This window comes from Vombatus ursinus, unplaced genomic scaffold (assembly GCF_900497805.2).
Source record: "Vombatus ursinus unplaced genomic scaffold, bare-nosed wombat genome assembly UNPS02015255.1, whole genome shotgun sequence".
Classification (NCBI taxonomy): domain Eukaryota; kingdom Metazoa; phylum Chordata; class Mammalia; order Diprotodontia; family Vombatidae; genus Vombatus; species Vombatus ursinus.
Window position 1 is genome coordinate 31,585,411 of NW_020955033.1, and position 15,446 is coordinate 31,600,856.

The window sequence follows — 15,446 nt, forward strand, 5'->3', positions numbered from 1 at the left end:
AAGCTCAAACCTTTGTTTCTTCAGTCATTTCAAACAATTCACATGCCACAGTTTTTGGTAAAGCCATCCAGGACAAGACAGGACTCAGATCCCTAGGATGGTTTTCAGAAACTTTGCAGAAGACTTTCCTGAAGGTTGGACTCCCCCCTCACTGTTTGTTGGGGAAAGCAAATCTTCCACATTACTTGTTGAAGAAGAATTGGGAAAGCTCCCACATTGCTGGGAAAGGTTAGCCTCAACACAGCTGGAGAAGGTAAGCCCCCCCCCATAGTTTAGAGCAGGTGTTTCCCTGGAAGTTTCTTTAAGTGAATAGGTTTAGGTAAACATCCTCAAAGTAGGAGAAGTCCCCTTAGGGAACTAAGCTAGAGTAAGCCTCCACATTGTTAAGGAAATTCCCTTGGGGAAATTATGGTATCTGGGAGTAGCATCCCAATGGGAAACCCCCTGGACAAACTTTTTTTGGCATGAGACCAGGGGAAGAATGCACTGTTAAATTGACACTCTCTTAGGAAAATTCCCATACTGTAGTGGAAGGGCTAACAAAAAATTTGAGGTCTCGAATTATGCTAAAATACATAAAAATACAAATGGATCCCAAAATTGGCCTGAAGAGGGGACTTTTAATTATAGAAAATTAAAGGCTTTGAGATTAAACTTTCAGTAGGAGACAAGGAAGCTAGTAAGTATAGATTTGTTTTATTTTCGTCTGTGTTTTTGTTTCTTCGCAAAAGGCTCAGAAAAAAATCATTGTCTTATGTTATGCTTACTGTTGTTTGTAATTCTGCTATCTTGAAAGATTTCTAAGGGGAAAATTCAGCTAGCCAGAAAGACTGCTAAAAATCTGCAGCCAAAGGTTTAGTATGCTGGGAAAAATTAATAAAGTTTTATCTGAAGTAGTTCTCCCCACTTTCTGTAATCTGATACCAAACTCTCTGTCCCAGTAAGTAGGACCAACCCCACATTAGGATTGCAGTGGGGGATCAGGTTAAAAAGGAGAAAAGGCTGTGCAAGATATTTCTCTCTGTCATTTCAGCCCAGGCCAGGATGGTGTTACAGATAAAGTCAGTAATCAAAGAAAGGAAAATTTGTTCCTGGTTTGTGGCACTATAAATGAGTTAAAGATTCCAAATTATGGTTTCTGCTAAAAACATCTTAGTAGATTTTGAAGGTTTAGAGATTAAGGAGAATGGAGATTTATCATTAAGGAGTTTGGAGATTAATCATTTCAAGACTGTGGGGGAGAACTCTTGGGACTTTAGGTAATTCTAGGAACTCATCCCCTTCTTTTTGTCCTGATAAGACACTTAGCAAAAGCTTAACTATGCTGAAATATCTTAGTGAGTTTTGGGGTATCTTTCTTTAGAATTTGTCTTAAGGAAAAATAAGAATTAAATTATGTAGAAGTTCCAAGGGTAAAAAGCACTTAAATCACATTTTCCCTGAAAACTAATAGATCTATTGTTTTAGTTTAACAAAGGAAGGCAGCTAGTTTGAAAGTGGTCCCAGAGTGAAGAAAAAAAAAAGATGTCAGTGATTAAAAACTGCCTCTTATTAACGCTTTCTATCATAAAAAGATAAAAGCTTGTTTAATTCAGGGAACAACTTAAAAATGAATAAAGTTTAATTAAGGAATTGAAAGGGTGATTGAATTCAAAGAGGGGTCAATGAAGAGGGACTGCCTACCCAATCCCTACTATTGCCTGGCTCCAGACCCTGTTCTGGATAATGGGGATAGATATTCACAATGACAGGAAAGGATGAAGTGACCATGAACCAACAATGACTTTTGGGAAGCATCAAGTAGAATTTTTAAAGCATTTTATAAGAGAATGAATTGTTTAGATAAATTAGAAGCAAGGTCAACAAAGAAAATCAGAAAGAAACCGTATATTTGTAAGCTCTTAAGAATCCCAAAATTGCAATTAATCAGGGTTATATAAAATTTTGCACAAAATTATAAAGGAGAAAAATTTATGGAATAAAGATTATATATTTGATATTTGACTTATAATTATGATTATAATATTAGATATTTTACATATGATACATAATTAGGAAATGCAGTATACTGCCCTGAAAGATCATTCTGGGAGATTATTTTCCAGTCTTTAGAATCTCATGAGCTCCAAAGCAAGGGAATATGAATACAAGACAGCCACTTGGAGTCACTCCCTATTTTCTATCCTCCTACACTTTTCACCACTTAAAATTGAAAATCCTTAGGGAAAGAGAGGGTGGAGTTAGATTATGAACACAAAAGGAATTGATGTAGCTCTTTGGCTGATTTTTGAAAGAAACTAAAATGAAAATTTTATGGAAAGGTGAAAGTGCTAATGTGAACCTTTGAAAATGAGTTAATTCTTAACTTGGAGTTCTAAATTTTAAAAAGCAGGTTCCTAATAGCCTTGGAAAATTGAGGTTTTTGATTTTGTGATTGAAAAGTCAATTTTTATATGGGGAGATCTGTCTTGTAGCTAAAGTATGAGGTGGTGAAATGTGTTCTTTTAATTGTGGTATCAAAAGGAAAAAATAAAGCTTGAAAAATACAGGGAAACCTCAGTTACAATACAGTTTCAGAAATTTATTAGCTGTGTGAACTTAAGCTCTTCTATCTGTTTATCTCAGTTTCCTGATCTATAAAGGGTAAAATAATAATGATACCCACCTGCTAGGGTTGTTGTGAGGATCAAAATGATATGCTGATTGTGAAGTGCCTACCACAGTGACTAGCACATGATAAGTACAATATAAATATTGACTGTCATTATTATTATTTCTTTAATTAAATGTAATTACTTCATACTTGATAACTCTATACAGAGCTTTAGATGTGATTAGTATAAAATGACAAAAGTGATTAAAAAATGATTTTGATGTAAGATAATTTGGAAATGCATTTGACTGAAATGGGCCCTAACTAGTATCTGACTAGTAATTAGTTTTATTTTATGTTTTAGAAGCATGATATTGTGTCAGAAATACTGTCAGACAAATAACTCTTTTATAATCTGGATACTGTTAGATCATGAATTGAGTTGTAAAAAGAATGTAATAAAAATAGATATTTTAAAACTGTTAAATATTGAATAGAACTTATTTTGTTTTAAAACTAACAATCATGATAATAATAATAACAGACTGTAGAAAAAGTTGCATAGGTCCTCCAAGATGAATTTATCTTTGAGGATCCTTGATGGTTATCTTCAGGCAGGATCATAAGATCTTATCAGCCCTAATGACCCCATGTTGCAAAATCTAAAGTGCTGAAGTTTGAGAACCTAAAACTGAGAGAATAGAATCCCCTCTCCCACTGCTTGTCAAAGGAGGCAGAATTTATAAGTTTACCATAATAGTAAGTTTTGATGTGAAAATTTTGGACTATCATTTATAAAAATTATGAAATATATAGGGAGGTTTAAAGATGTAATTTCAATAAATTAATATGAATCAACTATGAGATATTTACTATGTGTCTAAAACCCTAGAATATGGTTAGTTCTAATTTATAAGTAAAAGATAAATGAAATGTAACTGTTAGGGAAACAAAAAAGTTAATAATATTCAAGGACTAAGCTGTGATTAGCGAAATTTTTCTACTACAGCTAAAAACTCTTGGAACTATAATTAAATATTAATTTGAATTTTGATTACAAAGTGGTTGTCATGAAACCAATAGTAGAAAATGGCATGTGCTACAGTCTGAGAATTACTACAGGTGGATGTCTATCCCTGGCAAAAATTGAGAGAATGACCTTGGTATAGCCTAAGGCAAGATTTTCTTGACTCAGTTTCTCCATTGTGCTATTTCCTTTCTTTCTTTTCTAAAATTTTTTTAACATTTTTATTTAAAGTTATGAGTTCCAAATTCTATCCCTTCCTCCCTCTCTCCCATTCCCTCCCCATTCCCTGAGATGATAAGCAATCAGATATAGGTTATACATGTGCAATTAGGTAAAACATTTCCGTATTAGTCATTTTGTACAAAAAGACTCAAAAAAAAGTAGAAAATGGCATACTTCAGTCTGTATTCAGTAAATATCAGTTCTTTTTCTGGAGGTGGATAGTACACTTCATCATTAGTCCTTTGTAATTGTCTTGGATCATTATTGTATTGCTGAGAATAGCTAAGTCATTCACAGTTCTTCATCAAAAAATATTGTTGTTACTGTGTACAATGTTATCCTGGTTCTGTATACTTCACTATGCATCAGTTCATATAAGTCTTCCCAGGTTTTTCTTAAATCATCCTGCTTGTCATTTCTTATAGCACAGTGATATTCCACTACAATCATATACCACAGTTTATTTAGCCATTCCCCAAATGACTTGTATCCCTTTGATTTATAATTCTTAGCCACCGCAAAAAGAGTTGCTATAAATATTTTTGTACATATAGGTCCTTTTCCATTTTTTTGGATGTCTTTGGGATAAAGACGTAGCAGTGATATAACTTGATCAAAGGGTATGCACAGTTTTAAAGCCTTTTGGACATAGTTCCAAATTTCTCTACAGAATGGTTAGATCAGTTCACAACTCCATCAATGGTGCATTAGTGTCCCAGTTTTCCCACATCCCCTCTAACATCCAACGTTTTCCTTTTTTGTCAGATTAGCCACTCTGATAGGTGTGAAGTGGTACCTTAGAGTTGTTGTAATTTGCATTTCTCTAATCAAAAGTGATTTAGAACATTTTTTCATATGACTATAGATAGCTTCAATTTCTTTGTCTGAAAACTGCCTGTTCATATTCTATGATCATTTATCAATTGGGGAATTACTTCTATTTTTATAAATTTAACTCAGTTCTCTATATATTGAGAAATGAGGCCTTTATCAGGGATACTTGTTGCAAATTTCCCCCCTTCCCACTTTTCTGCTTTCCTTCTCATCTTGGTTTCATTGGTTTTGTTTGTGCAAAAAACTTTAAAATTTTATGTAATCAAAATAATCTATTTTACATTTTGTAATGCTCTGTCTTCTTTGGTGCTAAATTCTTCCCTTATCCATAAGTCTGACAAATGAACTATTCCACACTCTTAATTTACTTATGGTATCACCCTTTGGGTATAAATCATATACCCATTTTGACCTTATCTTGGTATACAGTTGTTGTTTGTCCTTCTTTCTTGAAGAGGACTATGGCAGGAAAGTAATGCCATGACTTGCAAGGATATTACATTTAAGTGAGGGAGGGCTGTGCAAAATTACCAGACTCATGTTCTCCTCTGGAACTGTCTGGGTCCAGTGGCAAGATATCAATCAGATGGCCCTGGATGTAATGGGAGACCTTGGCCTTTTTAAGTTGGGGATCTTTCCCATATTTCAATTTGACTGAGGCAGCATTCGGGTGATTATGGCTAGGTAAGAAATGAGATGAAAACAGAAACAATTGCTATTTACATTCACTCTGAGTCATCAGGGCCCAAACAATGACCACTAAGTGAGGCCTGGGTTGGGACTTATTAGGTTGGATTTGGCCAATCCATGAGAAAGAGAAAGAGAATGAGAGAGAGAGAGAAGGGGTGGAGAGAGAGAGAGAAGGGGTGGAGAGAGAGAGAGGAAGGAGAGAGGGGGGAAGGGAGGAGCTGCATTGCCCAATTGGCAACCCTTACTACTCAGAGGTTTTTGTTTGTCTTTTGTTCTCAGAGGACCATGGCATCAGGAAGGTGATGCCATTGACGAGGTCTAGAGGTTTAGGGGTACTGGGACCCCAAAATCACAACACGTGAGTCCTGCCTCAATTAATTCAACCCAAGCCTTCTTTCAGCCAGAGACAAGATTTATTAAAGATCCACCATATTGGCCAGACTCTTAAGGAGTCTGAACATTTGTGAGCGATTGGCTAGGTTCTTAAGAAATCTGAGCTTTTGGCTAGACTCTTAAGAATCTGAGCACCTTAATGGAAACAAGATGGACCTTATACAGAAAGACTGTGGGAGAAATCTAGGAAGGATCTTGATGGGAGTGACTGGGAGGTTGAGAATGGGGTCTAGATAGGGTCAAGGGTGAGAAGTAACCAGGAGCCATAAGGAGGTAAGATAATGGAGGGCTAGGCTAGATTAAGGGTAACTGAGAATTGGGAGATTGGGCATGGGGGATAATGAAAGGACAGTTGATAGGATTATAGCCTCAGAGGAATGCCAGAGACCTCCTTGATCAAGTGGGAGAATTCAAGGAGAATGTCTTAGACAAATGGGACCCAAATTCTTTTTGGGATAAGGGGAAAACATCTCAGCTTGGGCCTGTACTTCATCACCATGACATGCAAGTGAATTGGATTTAAGTGAGGAAGGGCTGTGCAAAATTGTCAGCCTCACTTTCTCCTCCAGAACCATCTGGGTCCCATGGCAAGATATAAATCAAGAGGACTGGAAATGGCCCTTGGTATACAGTGTGAGATGCTAGTCTATACCTAGTCTCTGCCATGCTATTTTCGAGTTTTCCCAGCAGTTTTTGTCAAATAATATATTTTGTTGCAAAAGCTTGGATCTTTAAGTTGATCATATACTAGATTACAATGGTCATTTACTATAAGATAATTTGTACTTAATCTATTCCACTGATCCACCACTCTATTTCTTAGCCAGTACCTGATGGTTTTGATAATTACTGCTTTATAATACAGTTTGAGATCTGGTATTGATGGGGATGGAATCTGAACCCCTAAAAGGAAAAGCTCTGGGCTTTCCCACATGGCCAAATCTCTGGCTTTCACCTGAGGCTATCATCCTATCAACTGGCCTTTCATTATCCCCTAAACCCAATCTCCCAATTATCTGTTACCCTTGGCATAGCCTAGCCCTCCCTTGTCTTACCTCCCTATGGCCCCTGGCCACTTCTCATCCTTAATCCTATCTAGGCTCCATTCTCCCTTGGCCTTGCGGTCCTGGTCCCTGTTACCTCACAGTGACTCCAGCTTACTGGTCACTCCTATTCAGATCCTCCTTAAACCCCTCCTCCAGTCACCCTAGACTACTTGGCCACTCCTAGATTCCTCCCACAGTCTTTCTGTATATAAGGCCATCTGGCCTCCATTAAGGTGCTCAGATTCTTAAGATCTGGCCTACCTGCATTAGCAGTACAAATGCTTAGATGTCTTAATAGTCTGGCCAATATGGCAGATTCTTTGAATCTCACCCACCCCAGATTGATGTTCTAATAAACCTTGTCTTTGGCTGAAAGAAGGCTTGGGTCAAATTCATCCAGGCAGGACCTGTGTGTCATGATTTTGGGATCCCAGCACCTCTAAACCTCAACAGTATAGCTAGACCACCTTCTTTTGCATTTTTTTCATTGATTCCCTTGATATCCTTGAGCTTTTGTTCTTCCAGATGAATTTTGTTCTTATTTTTTCTACCTCTATAAAATAATTTTTGGGGTATCATCCCATCAAAATCACCTTATATCCACACTCTCTGCCTAATTATATTCCTTCTAATTGCTTTTATAGTAATAAAGTTGTTAAGAGTTACAAATATTATCTTGTCCTATGGAAATATAAAGTTTAACCTTATTGGATTTCTTACGTTTTCTCTTTTTGTTTCTTTTTTAAAAAAACATTTTATGTTTCCCATGAGGCTTGTATTTGGAGTTCAGATTTTTTATTCAGCTCTGGTATTTTAATTAGAAATGCTTGAAATTCCTTTATATTGTTTTGTCTATTTTCCCACTGAAAGATTATATTCAGTTTTACTGGGTAGGTGATTCTTGATTGTAAGAGACCAGATTTGAACTCAGGAAGATGGGTCCTCCTGATTTCAGGCCCAGCACTTTGTCAACTGTGCCACCTAGCTGCCTTGGACTTAGGAAGACCTGAATTCAAATCTGGCCTCAGAGATTTACTGCCTATGTGACCCTAAGAAAGTCACTTAACCCCTCTGTGCCTCAATTTCCTCAACTCTAAAATAGAGATAATAAAAGCAAATACCTCTTAAAGTTGTTAAGAGAATCAACTGAGATATTTGTAAAGTTGTTGGTACATAGTAGGTGCTTATTAAATGTCTGTTTCCTTTCTTCCTATAACTGGAAGATCCATTATTTTTTCTTTGAAAAAAATTTTCATCAATTTCATCAGTTTTTCTAATGTGCTTTGTTTTTATACTTTATTTAACTTTTTAATGTCCATTTCATGACCATTTCATGATTTACACATATTAGTGGTCATCATCATCTGTACTTAAACATTTACAATAGGTTTATTATTTGAATTTCTGGTTTATTGCACTGTATTTTATCTTCTTATGGTATTAGATAATGAAGGAGTGGCTGTTACTCCACAGTCTTCTTCCTTGTCAGGATGAGTTGTTGTTGTTAAGTCATCTTTTAGTTGTGTCTGAATTTTTGTGACCCCATTTGAGGTTCTTTTGGCAGACATGCTGGAATAGTTTGACATTTCCTTCTCAAGCTCACTTTACAGATGAGGAACTGAGGCAAACAGGGTTAAATGACTTGCCCACAGTCACGGACCTACTAAGTGTTTGAGACTAGATTTGAAGTCAGGAAAATGAGTCTTCCTGACTCCAGGCCCAGTGCTCTATCCCCTGTGCCACTGGGTAGGAGCACCCTATAACCCTATGCAACCCTCTCTATTTCTTTGGCTATTAGGAACAGTTGCATTACGCTGACCCAAGTGCTACTCACCAAAATATCAAAAATTCAAGCAAGGAAGCCTAAATTCATTAACAGATAAACAACCATAGAGAATGATAAGGACAGGGAAAATGGAGTAAAACATCAAAAAGAAAACAAAAAACATTGACTAAATATTGAGGTATGATAGAAAATGAACCAGTATTATTGGATGAAAGAGTGAATCCTATGTACAGTCTAAAGATCATGCAACAAGAAATTCAATAATGGTACAAAATAGAAATACTACTTATAAAAGAAGAAATTAGGAATAATTTTAGATCTGAAATCAGAACTGTTAATGTGGAATTAGGAAAAAAAACACAAATGCCAGAGTAGAAAAATTGAGTAAATAATTGCAACTCACTTCAAATAAGTAGAACCCAGGAGAGAGGCTATAACAGATTTGGAACACAAAAATTGAGAACTGAAGGAAAATATGGCAGAAAAGAAGGGAAATTAATGAAGTATTATTTTGGTAGGGACCTATGATTTTACCCATGTGAGGCACTCCTGCTGTCTATACTTCCTTCACTGATGCAGATCAGCAAGTCTTCTTAAAGAGTTGCTAGGGGCTGAAAGATTAGATATTACAAAGGTAATGTAACCCGTAAGTACCAGATATATAACTCGACCTTAGGTCTTTCTAACACTAAGACCTCACTTCTTTTTATTTTGCTACATTTTATCTCATGAGACATCTGAAATGATACCTACAGTATAGTAGGAGCTTAATTTTAAAAATTGTCCGTTTACTCTTTAAAAATAGATTGATTGAAGTCTGGTTTCAAATTTGATCTAGTTTGATATCTAACAGGCAATACTATTACCAAAGTAGAGAGCGAGAAGAGTGGAAATAAAATTTATGGTCATAAAAGCTTTCATCTTTCTGTTGGAGTGCAAATAATGAGCAAATAATAGCACCCCCACTCCTCCAAGTCCATTCTTATATTTATAATTCAGACAAAGAGTTATAGTAATATTAGTTGAGATAAAGGCACTTTCTTAGAAAGATCATTGAACTAGGAATCATGAGACTCAGATCTAATCCAAGATTGGCTACCCATATAAATAAATGTATGATCTTTGTCAGTTTATTTAATATTTTTACTCACATTACCCTTATCCATATAATTAGGGGCTTGGACTAGATGTTCTCTAAAGTTCGTTTTTGTTCTAAATCGTGCAATCCCATGAAATAATGGCATATGAAATATAGATTTTTTTTAAATAAAGACTACAGTTAAACAAAGACTACTTTTAATAAAGACTACAGTTCTTGGGCCTCAAAGGGATTAGAAAATTGGCATCAGGAAACATGAATCATTTGCCTTAACACTTAGACAGAATCAGTATCATACTTTTTTTTTTTTACTTCAGCTGAAAAACAACAGATTCTGCTCCAGCCGTTCATTTTAATTCTGTGTGTCTGTCTGAAATCAGATCTGAAATTTAGATCTGAAATCAGAACTGTTAATGTGGAATTAGGAAAAAAAACACAAATGCCAGAGTAGAAAAATTGAGTAAATGTTGTAAACATTTAGAGAACATATTTAGAGAACATCTAGTCCAAGCCCCTAATTATATGTAAAATGTTGTAAACAACATGTTGATTTTTGGTATCTAATCCGTTCTGCTATCTGCTTCCATTTTGTGGGTGAATTCATTCCATTCACATTCACAGTTATGATTACTAACTGTACACTTCTCTCTGTCTTAATTTCTTTTATTTGTCCTCTCTTCCTCTCTTTCTCTCTCTCTCTCTCACTCTCTCCCAAATTAAAAAAAAATGGATATTCAATAAATTGCCAGACTTTCAGGATTTTGTTGCAAAACAACCTGAACTTAATAGAAAATGTGATATACAAAACCCAACAGAAATATAAGGTCAACGTCAAAGACTAATTACAAGGGACTCAATAGGACAGACTGTTTACTTTTTATACAAGGAAATGTAAACTGTGTGTCCAAGATTGTAAGTACTAATTGGGTAGTTTAAAAGAAAGATTGGAGTAGAGCTCAGTATGATATGATTCTAAAAAGTAATACTGTCTAAGAAAAGGTAAAAAAAATCATATGCAAATGAGGTATGAGAGGAAGAATTGATACAGAGGAATTAGATGAAGGAGGAGGGTTGGTAGTTCTGGAACTCTGCTCTCATCAAGAATGGGTTAAAGAGGGAACAATACATATAAAATTCAGAAAGAAAGAAAGCAAAGGGGATTGGGAGTGGGGAGAGGATAAGAGATGGATTTTTAGAGGGAACCCTACAGATCTGGGTTAAAGAAAGAACAATATATACACTTAAAAGGAAATAAAAGTCTTCTAAATTTACAAAGAAAGAAGAGGGTGAAGGAATAGAATAAGATGGGTATAGAAGGGTGTCTAGATTAATGGGAATGGGATAAAGAGGGAATAACATATATTTGGAAGGCTATAAAAGTCTTCTAAATTCAAATAAAAACAAGAGGGTAAGGGGAAAGGGTAGTGGGGGAGGATAAGGGAGGGACATTTGGGGGGGTTAGGTAATAGGAGGGCAAGGTAGGGCATAGAAGTAAAGTATAGGAGTCAGGAGGGAAAGGAAATGAGAGATATACACAAACATAAAATAAAGATCAGGAATAGAATTTATTAGGAAATAAAAAAGCAGAAGTAGTAATCAAAAATTAAACAGTCCCTGACCACAAGGAGTTCACAATGTAATGGAAAAAATAACATATACACATATAAGCATTTAAAAAGGAAATGTAGGGTATGTGTATGTGCTGTTTTGTTTTATCCACGTAAGGTATGTGTGTACACATGAGTCTACTTCAAAATGGCTTCCTGGGAGGGAAGAATAGATAACTCTAGAGTCTCTTTCCCCTTCCCCAACTTCTCCAAGGGACATTTTGATTCCTTCCAGGGGGAGAAGAAGGAGGTTTGGGTCAGAAGCTACCCATTCTGCTCTCCTCAGAGAGAGAGGGCACCAGACTACCAACTGTGTATATGGATCTATTCTCTTAAATATTGTAAGTCTAGGAGAAATAATGTATAGGTTCAAGCTGAGCTCCTGATCACTATTCCTTAACAAAAAAGGAATGCCCCAAGATATTTACCCAAAGCTTGACTCCCTCTCACCAAATGCAAGTTCCACAATAAAAACACATAGCAACTGGCAAATATGTTCATATATCCAAACAGAGAGAAAACAGATATCAGAGAAATATACATATGCAACTACAGACCAGACAACACATAGAGTGAAAGAGCTCTCCCTTTGGGCGTGAGATAATTCAACCATGAGAAAGTCCCAGTTCTTATACAAGGGAAAATTCCCTGACAATTCCAGTGTTGCAAGATGGGAACAGGGGCAGGATAGACAGTGGCAGCTCTCTCTACATCAGCTTATTTTCAAGAGTCTTTCTTTTCAGGCAACTGAAGAGAGTTTGGAACCATGCTCCTTCTTTCTCAAAGCTGGAAGTCAGAAACCCAAGATGTTTCTTCTCTCTACTTCTCACCAACCCTACCCATTGTGCAAATGTGGAACACTGAATAAACAATCTCAACCAGTAAGCACAGTTTAATGTAAATGGACCTTTGAGTCGTGGATTAGATAAATAGGAAATGATTGTGGGAGGGGGAAGGAGTAACTAACAAGTAGAGAGATGAGAAATAGCTTTATATAGGAAGTACCATTTGATCTGAGCTTTGAAAGGAGATAAGTAGGTTCTAGCATGGGGAATAGGCTATGCAATGGCACATATTTCTAACCTACAAATAAAAACTGAGATTAAGGGGGGAGGCAAGAGAAGAAAGGAAGAAAAGCAAGAGATGGAGGAAGATATAAAATACTAGAGTGAGGAGAGATACAGAATGGTTAGTCACGGCACATTTATGTGTGCAGAGTGTTCCTTTGAGGTATGTGAAGTACTACGTAAGTTTCACTGAGGGTCTTCCTTGCCCTTAAATTTTTACCCTATAAATCTGGCTAAAATCAACATTATAACCTACTCTGATCCATGTAACAAGAGAAACAAGAGAAAGATAACATCAATCTAATTTTTCTTTCTGGCTATTGCACTTAACATTTCTTCCTAAGCATCTCTTAACAGAAGTTAAAATGAGCCATCACTGGGGAATGGGGAGAGGGAACATTATTTTAAATCACAAGATAATTTCACCTATCATGGACGTTTCATCAGAAATACTGATGGACATTCTGTACATAAACAATGTGAAAATGACCTCTTAGCCTTGGCAAGCTAGAGTTTAACTTTCAACTGCTAAATGGCTCTAAGATCACCAGGAAGCTACAGAATCGATAGGTTAAATCCCTGGCTTAGTAAGACAGCTTTGAACTCCAGATCAGTATCCTGAGTTTGAATATCACCAAGGTGGGTCATTTGCTATTTACTGCAAGACCAACTAAGACAATTCTATGTCTTAACCTCATTCCATAAATTTAACCCGCCAATACAATATTTCTATTAATACTGCCTATTAATTATATTTTTAAATGAGACTTCAGAAGCTACAGTATGCCTTAAATAGCCTGGTTGCCAATCATCCTTTCCTGATCCCACAAAATGCCCCTGAAATAGACCACTGCCCACAACCTGGTAGACTAGGGTTAATGATAGCTGTGACAATCACTTGTGGTAAAACTCTAATTAGCACACCAGTGTTGCTCTGCTCTCCTTGTTCAGTCACAGTGTGCTACTTGCTCCAAAAAAGGTATTTTAGCAGCAATGATACAGGCTGTTCCTTTTTTTTCTTGAAAGGTGAAAACAAAATGAAAAAAAAAAACCTATATATGGATTTTGCAGCACAGACTGTATTACATTTAGATGACAGGAGAGTTTGACTGATTTGGCTGATACTCATTGTAAAAAGTAAATTACCAATGGACTAGAATGATAAGTGATCAAGTTAATGAAGTTGGAGATTCCTGTTGGTATAATTCAACTTTGTCAATTCTCTGCCTGTAAGAGAATAAGCCTTCACTTCTCTTACTATTAATGAGAACCATCCATATTGACATGGCTGAGACAAAATATTGTAAACCTCTAGAACAGGAAAATTCAATAGGCTAGTTGTATGGGGATGGGGAAGAGGTGGGGGAGGTGTACGTTATTGAGTTGTCAAGGAGAAGTGAAAGGATTGACAACTTGAACTGAAAAGATACGATAAATCATCGGGTTCAGAGTATGTCTGTTTTCTCTGTTGTACAAATGTTGGAAGCATTCTTTCAGAGAGAAAACAGGAATTTATGGGAAATGTAAAAGAGGTCATATGCTCAGGAACAGGAAAAGATGGCTAGCTATTAGAGGTAACTGATGTTTTGCAGACAAGTTAGAGATGATAAAGCCTTTCATCTTTCTAGCCCTATGGCTAAGCCAAAAGGCTAGACTAGGCCCACTGTCAGCAAACAAACAAATAAGCAAACAAAAACAAAAACAAAACCCTAAACTTTACTAACAATCAACAAGCGACCATGCTTTAAATAAATGATCTAGGTTTGTTCAAAGGGATAAATTGATGGGTCAGGGAGAGGGAAGGGATATATTGAGAAATAAAAGTGATTCATTAAAAAAAAAAAGCAACTGTCCAGGACAGAAATTAAAGAATTAGAGGGAAGGGTAGGGCTTCTAAGGACAGGAGTCTTAAAGGCATCAAGGAAGAGCAAAGGATATGTCATCAAGGTCAGTGTACAATGACCCAAAGCCCAGAGAATGACTATTTAGGATCAGATTGGTAAGGACTTTCTCTTTTTCCATTTAGGCAACCGGATGCTTGAGCAGAATTTCATAAAACAAAGAGCTTTAAGAATGTCCAGAGAGAAGAAAGGCAACTGGAAGGTCTACTGAGGATGTTCTGAAGCCAAGAGAATGAATGCTTGTGATGAAGGTAGAAGTACCTTCAAGTAGGAGCCTTTACCTAGAGTTAAGACTAGAAAGCAGAGTTCAGACATGACTGAGAATGCTTCAAGACATAAATATTATTGTTATTGTTTGGTTGTTTCCTACTCTTTGTGACCCCATTTGGGGTTTTCTTGGCAAAGACACTGGAGGAGTTTGCCATTTCCTTCTTCAGATCATTTTACAGATGAGGAAACTGAGGCAAACAGAATTAAGTGACTTGCCCAGGGTCACATAGCTAGTAAGTGTCTAGGGCCAATGTGAATCTTTCTGGGAGGATGAATCTTTCTGATTCCCGGACCTACATTATATCCATTGCACCATCTAGCTGCCCACAACATAAATATAGTCTCTGTCTGAAGCTGTCTTATACTAGGAGCCTGAGTAGCTTGGTTTATTTAACAAGCAAGACAAGATTGAGTTAAGAAATGGGAGGGGGTCTTGGTGTCCTATAAATTGTGCTAGCCAAGTCAATCTGTATGTAGACTTTACTTACTTTAGAATATACAACAACCTGTTCTCCGTAAACTTATTTCTATACTTTTGAATTTTGTTTAAGTCTTTCCTGTCTCAGCAAGAGCACTTTTAGGGATGTATCCCAGAGAAATCATACAAATGGAAAAAGTACCCACATGTACAAAAATATTTATAGAACCTCTTTTTGTAGTGGCAAAGAATTGGAAATTGAAAGGATGTCCATCAATTGGGGAATGGCTGAACAAGTTGTGGTATATGAATGTAATGAAATACTATTGTGCTATAAGAAATGATGAGCAGGAAGACTTCAGAAAAACCTGGAAAGACTTCTATGGTGTGATGTGGAATGAAGTGAGCAGAACCAGAACATTGTACACAGTAACAGCCACATTGTGCAATGACTAATATTGATGGACTTAACCCTTCTCAGCAGTATAAGGAT

At 36.4% G+C, this 15,446-nt stretch overlaps 1 long non-coding RNA gene across 1 annotated transcript; it reads left to right on the plus strand.

Moving 5' to 3' along the window:
• The first annotated feature begins 539 nt into the window (after positions 1–539).
• LOC114031774 lies at positions 540–14,639 on the plus strand. The gene is made up of 3 exons (XR_003567770.1): positions 540–679; positions 12,041–12,178; positions 14,391–14,639. It is a non-coding gene; the product is annotated as an uncharacterized LOC114031774 (long non-coding RNA).
• Positions 14,640–15,446: the final 807 nt, after the last annotated feature.